Source organism: Triticum urartu, chromosome 3A (assembly GCF_056163025.1).
Source record: "Triticum urartu cultivar PI428250 chromosome 3A, HENAU_Tu73, whole genome shotgun sequence".
Lineage (NCBI taxonomy): Eukaryota > Viridiplantae > Streptophyta > Magnoliopsida > Poales > Poaceae > Triticum > Triticum urartu.
The window spans coordinates 39,972,172-39,980,108 of record NC_141875.1 but is presented as its reverse complement, the minus strand read 5'-3'; the positions used below and the strand labels follow the sequence as shown (position 1 = coordinate 39,980,108).

General features: G+C 46.5%; 1 pseudogene; it reads right to left on the bottom strand.

Moving 5' to 3' along the window:
- Nucleotides 1-7,040: 7,040 nt before the first annotated feature.
- On the bottom strand, nt 7,041-7,179 carry LOC147978307 (small nucleolar RNA Z247; annotated as a pseudogene).
- Nucleotides 7,180-7,937: the final 758 nt, after the last annotated feature.

Genomic DNA, 7,937 nt, shown 5'->3' with positions numbered 1-7,937 from the left:
TACATGTAATTGATGTGTACCTTACCAGTACTCGTAGTAGCTCCTGGGTATTTGATACCGGTGCAGTTGCTCACATTTGTAACTCAAAGCAGGAGCTGCGGAATAAGCGGAGACTGGCGAAGGACGAGGTGACGATGCGCGTCGGGAATGGTTCCAGGGTCGATATGATCGCCGCCGTCACGCTACCTCTGCATTTACCTACGGGGTTAGTTTTAAACCTCAATAATTGTTATTTAGTGCCAGCTTTGAGCATGAACATTGTATCGGGATCTCGTTTAATTCGAGATGGCTACTCATTTAAATCCGAGAATAATGGTTGTTCTATTTATATGAGAGATATGTTTTATGGTCATGCTCCGATGGTGAATGGTTTATTCTTAATGAATCTCGAGTGTAATGCTACACATGTTCATAGTGTGAATACCAAAAGATGTAAGATTGATAATGATAGTCCCACATACTTGTGGCACTGCCGCCTTGGTCACATAGGTGTCAAACGCATGAAGAAGCTCCATGCAGATGGACTTTTAGAGCCTCTTGATTATGAATCATTTGACACGTGCGAACCATGCCTCATGGGTAAAATGACCAAGACTCCGTTCTCAGGAACAATGGAGCGAGCAACCAACTTATTGGAAATCATACATACTGATGTGTGTGGTCCAATGAGTGTTGAGGCTCGCGGTGGCTATCGTTATGTTCTCACCCTCACTGATGACTTGAGTAGATATGGGTATGTCTACTTAATGAAACACAAGTCTGAGACCTTTGAAAAGTTCAAAGAATTTCAGAGTGAGGATGAGAATCAACGTGACAGGAAAATCAAGTTCCTGCGATCAGATCGTGGAGGAGAATACTTGAGTCATGAGTTTGGCACACACTTAAGAAAATGTGGAATGGTTTCACAGCTCACGCCGCCTGGAACACCTCAGCGTAATGGTGTGTGCGAACGTCGTAATCGCACTCTATTAGATATGGTGCGATCTATGATGTCTCTTACCGATTTACCGCTATCTTTTTGGCGCTATGCTTTAGAGACTGCCGCATTCACTTTAAATAGGGCTCCGTCAAAATCCGTTGAGACGACACCGTATGAATTATGGTTTGGGAAGAAACCTAAGCTGTCGTTTCTAAAAGTTTGGGGATGCGATGCTTATGTCAAGAAACTTCAACCTGAAAAGCTCGAACCCAAATCGGAAAAATGCGTCTTCATAGGATACCCTGAAGAAACTATTGGGTATACCTTCTACCTCAGATCCGAAGGCAAGATCTTTGTTGCCAAGAATGGGTCCTTTCTAGAGAAAGAGTTTCTCTCGAAAGAAGTAAGTGGGAGGAAAGTAGAACTTGATGAAGTATTACCTCTTGAACCGGAAAATGGCGCAGCTCAAGAAAATGTTCCTGAGGTGCCTGCACCAACTAGAGAGGAAGTTAATGATGATGATCAAGATACTTCTGATCAAGCTCCTACTGAAATTCGAAGGTCCACAAGGACACGTTCCGCACCAGAGTGGTACGGCAACCCTGTCTTGGAAATCATGTTGTTAGACAATGGTGAACCTTCGAACTATGAGGAAGCGATGGCGGGCCCGGATTCTGACAAATGGCTGGAAGCCATGAAATCCGAGATAGGATCCATGTATGAAAACGAAGTATGGACTTTGACTGACTTGCCCGTAGAGCGGCGAGCCATAGAAAATAAATGGATCTTTAAGAAGAAGACAGACGAGGATGGTAATGTGACCATCTATAAAGCTCGGCTTGTCGCTAAGGGTTATCGACAAGTTCAAGGGGTTGACTACGATGAGACTTTCTCACCGGTGGCGAAGCTAAAGTCCGTCCGAATCATGTTAGCAATTGCCGCATTCTATGATTATGAGATATGGCAAATGGACGTCAAAACGGCATTCCTTAATGGTTTCCTTAAGGAAGAATTGTATATGATGCAGCCGGAAGGTTTTGTCGATCCTAAGAATGCTGACAAGGTGTGCAAGCTCCAACGCTCGATTTATGGGCTGGTGCAAGCATCTCGGAGTTGGAACATTCGCTTTGATGAGATGATCAAAGCGTTTGGGTTTACGCAGACTTATGGAGAAGCCTGTGTTTACAAGAAAGTGAGTGGCAGCTCTGTAGCATTTCTCATATTATATGTAGATGACATACTTTTGATGGGAAATGATATAGAACTCTTGGACAGCATTAAGGCCTACTTGAATAAGAGTTTTTCAATGAAGGACCTTGGAGAAGCTGCTTATATATTAGGCATCAAGATCTATAGAGACAGATCAAGACGCCTCATAGGTCTTTCACAAAGCACATATCTTGATAAGATATTGAAGAAGTTCAATATGGATCAGTCTAAGAAGGGGTTCTTGCCTGTGTTGCAAGGTGTGAAATTGAGCTCAGCTCAATGTCCGACCACGGCAGAAGATATAGAAGAGATGAGTGTCATCCCCTATGCCTCAGCCATAGGTTCTATTATGTATGCCATGCCGTGTACCAGACCTGATGTAAACCTTGCCGTAAGTTTGGTAGGTAGGTACCAAAGTAATCCCGGCAAGGAACACTGGACAGCGGTCAAGAATATCCTGAAGTATCTGAAAAGGACTAAGGAAATGTTTCTCGTTTATGGAGGTGACGAAGAGCTCGTCGTAAAAGGTTACGTCGACGCTAGCTTCGACGCAGATCTGGATGACTCTAAGTCACAAACCGGATACGTGTATATTTTGAATGGTGGGGCAGTAAGCTGGTGCAGTTGCAAGCAGAGCGTCGTGGCAGGATCTACATGTGAAGCGGAGTACATGTCAGCCTCGGAGGCAGCGCATGAAGCAATTTGGGTGAAGGAGTTCATCACCGACCTAGGAGTCATACCCAATGCGTCGGGGCCAATCAAGCTCTTCTGTGACAACACTGGAGCTATTGCTCTTGCCAAGGAGCCCAGGTTTCACAAGAAGACAAGGCACATCAAGCGTCGCTTCAACTCCATTCGTGAAAATGTTCAAGATGGAGACATAGATATTTGTAAAGTACATACGGACTTGAATGTAGCAGATCCGTTGACTAAACCTCTCCCTAGAGCAAAACATGATCAACACCAGAATTCCATGGGTGTTTGATTTATCACAATGTAACTAGATTATTGACTCTAGTGCAAGTGATCACCTTGTTGGAAATATGCCCTAGAGGCAATAATAAAAGCACTATTATTATATTTCTTTGTTCATGATAATTGTCTTTATTCATGCTATGATTGTGTTATCCGGAAATCGTAATACATGTGTGAATAATAGACACCAAAATGTCCCTAGTAAGCCTCTAGTTGACTAGCTTGTTGATCAACAGATAGTCATGGTTTCCTGACTATGGACATTGGATGTCATTGATAACGAGATCACATCATTAGGAGAATGATGTGATGGACAAGACCCAATCCTAAACATAGCATAAGATTGTATAGTTCGTTTGCTAGAGTTTTTCCAATGTCAAGTATCTTTTCCTTAGACCATGAGATCGTGTAACTCCCGGATACCGTAGGAGTGCTTTGGGTGTACCAAACGTCACAACGTAACTGGGTGACTATAAAGGTATACTACGGGTATCTCCGAAAGTGTCTGTTGGGTTGACACGGATCAAGACTGGGATTTGTCACTCCGTATGACGGAGAGGTATCACTGGGCCCACTCGGTAATACATCATCATTATGAGCTCAAAGTGACCAAGTGTCTGGTCACGGGATCATGCATTACAGTACGAGTAAAGTGACTTGCCGGTAACGAGATTGAACAAGGTATTGGGATACCGACGATTGAATCTCGGGCAAGTAGCATACCGATTGACAAAGGGAATTGTATACGGGGTTGCTTGAATCCTCGACATCGTGGGTCATCCGATGAGATCATCGAGGAGCATGTGGGAGCCAACATGGGTATCCAGATCCCGCTGTTGGTTATTGACCGGAGAGCGATCTCGGTCATGTCTACATGTCTCCCGAACCCGTAGGGTCTACACACTTAAGGTTCGGTGACGCTAGGGTTGTAGGGATATGTATATGCAGTAACCCGAATGTTGTTCGGAGTCCCGGATGAGATCCCGGACGACATGAGGAGTTCCGGAATGGTCCGGAGGTAAAGAATTATATATAGGAAGTGCTATTTCGGCCGTCGGGACAAGTTTCGGGGTCACCGGTATTGCACCGGGACCACCGGAAGGGTCCCGGGGGTCCACCGGGTGGGGCCACCTGCCTCGGGGGGCCACATGGGCTGTAGGGGTGTGCACCTTGGCCTATATGGGCCAAGGGCACCAGCCCCAAGAAGCCCATGCGCTAGGAGATCAAGAAAGGAAGAGTCCTAAAAGGGGAAGGCACCTCCTAGGTGCCTTGGGGAGGAGGGATTCCTCCCTTGGCCGCCGCCCCCCTAGGAGATTGCATCTCCTAGGGCCGGCGCCCCCTCCCTAGGCTCCCTATATATAGTGGGGGAAGGAGGGCCTCTAAAACCACGCCTTTGGTGCCTCCCTCTCCCTCTCCAACACATCCTCCTCCTCCATAGTGCTTGGCGAAGCCCTGCCGGAGTACTGCAGCTCCATCACCACCACGCCGTCGTGCTGCTGCTGGTGCCATCTTCCTCAACCTCTCCTTCCCCTTGCTGGATCAAGAAGAAGGAGACGTTACGCTGACCGTATGTGTGTTGAACGCGGAGGTGCCGTCCGTTCGGCGCTAGGATCTGCGGTGATTTGGATCACGTCGAGTACGCCTTCCTCATCCCCGTTCTTTGAACGCTTCCGCGCGTGATCTATAAAGGTATGTAGATGCAATCCGATCACTCGTTGCTAGATGAACTCCTAGATGGATCTTGGTGAAACCGTAGGAAATTTTTTGTTTTCTGCAACGTTCCCCAACACACCTGCACTGGTATCATCGGCACCTGCAACTCTCTGGAAGTATCCGTGAGTCACGAGGACTCAGCAATCTCACACCCGCGAGATCAAGACTATTTAAGCTTATGGGTAGGATAAGGTAATGAGGTGGAGCTGCAGCAAGTGCTAAGCAAATATGGTGGCTAACATACGCAAATAAGAATAAGATGAGAGGCTACGCAACGGTCGTGAAACTATAAGTGATCAAGAAGTGATCCTGAAGCTACTTACGTTCAAACATAACCCAAACCGTGTTCACTTCTCGGACTCCATCGAAAATAGACCATAAAGGCTACACACGCAGTTGATTCATTTTAATTAAGTCAAGTGTCTAGTTCTCTACGACCGGATATTAACAAATTCCCATCTTCCACATAACCGCGGGCACGGCTGTCGAAAGTTTATACCCTGAAGGGGTGTCCCTACTTAGCCCATTACAAGCTGTCACGATCAACGAAGGATATTCCTTCTCCCGGAAAGACCCGATCAGTCTCGGAATCCCGGTTACAAGACATTTCGACAATGGTAAAACAAGACCAGCAAGACCGCCTGAATGTGCCGACAAATCCCAATAGGAGCTGCACATATCTCGTTCACAGGGCACAATGGATGGGCAAGACATCGGGTTGGCATAGACCCTGGTTGCCCAAGGGGCGCCGGACATCGCCCAGGTTGGACCAACACTCGAAGGAGCACTAGCCCGAGGGCTTAAAATAAAGATGACTCTCGGGTCTGTAGAACCCAAGGGAAAAGGCTTAGGTAGGCAAATGTAAAACCAAGGTTGGGCCTTGCTGGAGGAGTTTTATTCAAGGCGAACTGTCAAGGGGTCCCATAACCCCAACCGCGTAAGGAATGCAAAATCAAGGAACATAACACCGGTATGAGGGATACTTGGGCGGCAAGAGTGGAACAAAACACCAGGCATAAGGCCAAGCCTTCCACCCGTTACCAAGTATACAGATGCATTAATTAAAATAAGAGATAATGGTTATATCCCAACATACCCATGTTCCAACATGGAACAACCTGCAAAGCACCTGCAACTAGCAACGCTATAAGAGGGGCTGAGCAAAAGCGGTAACTTAGCCAAACAACGGTTTGCTAGGAAGGTGGGTTAAGGGCTTGACATGGCAATATGGGAGGCATGATATAACAAGTGGTAGGTTGCATGATATAGCGATAAAACGAACAACTAGCAAGCAAAGATAGAACTGATATCGAGGGTATGGTCATCTTGCCTGCAAAGTTCTCTAAGTTGTCGAAAGCTTGATCCTTGTTAGTGCACTCAACAGGTTCCTCGTTCACGTACTTGTCTCCTGGCTCTACCCAAAGCAAGAACACAAGCAACGGAACATCAATCAATAACGGTGCAATGCACAAGCAACATGATGCAAGGCATGGCATGGAATGCAAGATATGATGTGCAATGCATATGGGTACTCCGGAAGGAAAAAGATGATCAAGGCATCAATTTGTCAAAACTAGTATACTTCTGGAAAGATGAGGTGATTTCGGTCGAAATCGATATAAGGATCACCGGAAATGGATGCACGATTTGCAAATGACAAGCAAAACAAGAATGATGCAAATCTGCGATTAACAACACCATTGCACTTAGAATGCAACAAGAAACTATGCTACAACATTCCAACATGGCAACAAAGCATATAACCATAAAGTACACAAGAAGCTCTACAAATCATGAACACTAACTCCTGCTATTTCTCACTAGAACAAGCTCAAAATAGCATGGCAAACATGCAAAAGATATCAGTTTCACAGACTTAGAGAAAATACTAACATGTCAAAACAGCATCATAAGCAATGTTTAGAGTGAGAAAACAACATGCTACAGGAACATATAATGGCAAACAAAGGCATGGCATGCTAGTTCTAAACACATAGAATAAAACTCCCTTACTGAACTTTGGCCAAAGTTGCATGGAAAATAATGTGGCACCCATGCAAACATGGCAAGTTATATAAACAGTTTCAGACGCCATGATAGCCCCCACCAGTACCACCCTTGGAAGGGTTCTAGGAATGTTTTGGAGGCCCGCGACCTTGATAGGCGGTGTTGGCAGAAGATTTGAAGGCGTCGGGGCCAGTTCCTTGGAATAGCTCGACGCGCTGATCGAAGTTGGAGATCATGCCAAAGAGCTCATCGGTGGAGACAGGATCAGTTCGCACATTGAGAGCAGAGATGATGGGCTGGTATTCCATGTTGAGACCGGCGATGATGAAGGAGATGAGTTCATCTTCACCGATGGGTTTTCCTGCTGTCGCGAGTTCATCAGACAGCGCCAGCATCTGCCCAAAGGCAGCGGCGCTGAGGGAACCCTTCTGGGTATTGGAGAGGGCAATACGGCAGTTGTTGATGCGAGACTTGGATTGGGCTGAGAACATGTTTGCCAGGGCAGACCAGATGGTGTGAGAAGTCTCGAGGGAAGCAACTTGCACCAGGACTTCTTTGGAAAGGTTACAAAGCAAGTAGGCCACGCTTTGTTGATCTTGAATAAGCCATGGGGTATCGGCGGGGTTCAGACCAATCTAATCCTTCCCATCTGAGGATTTGGTGGTGATGGTTTTAGGTGGCTCGGGAAGGGTTTCATTAAGGTACCCATATAGCCATGCTCCCGTGATCTGGGAGTTAGCTTGGGCTCGCCAGAGGATGTAGTTGGTACGTGTGAGAGGCTCGGAGATGGTGTTGTTCAGGCCAGTGGAGAGGCGTTGGCTGGAGGAGTCCATGGCGCCGGAGATGGGAGGATGGGAAGGGTGCGGGCAAAAAAATTTGGTGTGGGCGATAGGATGGAGACGATGATCGCTAGATGAGGAAGAGGGAGGCTCTGATTACCATGTTAGTTTATGTAAGCGTCTCTACCCTCATACAGTGGGCCGCGTGGTGTTTATATTGATTGGGAGAGACCCATCTCTCATAGGTTGCAACCGAAGAGATATTACAGGAGGTTTTACAGGAGGGATAAGAGAGAATAACAAGGAAAGAATCCTACTCCTACAACAACCACCTT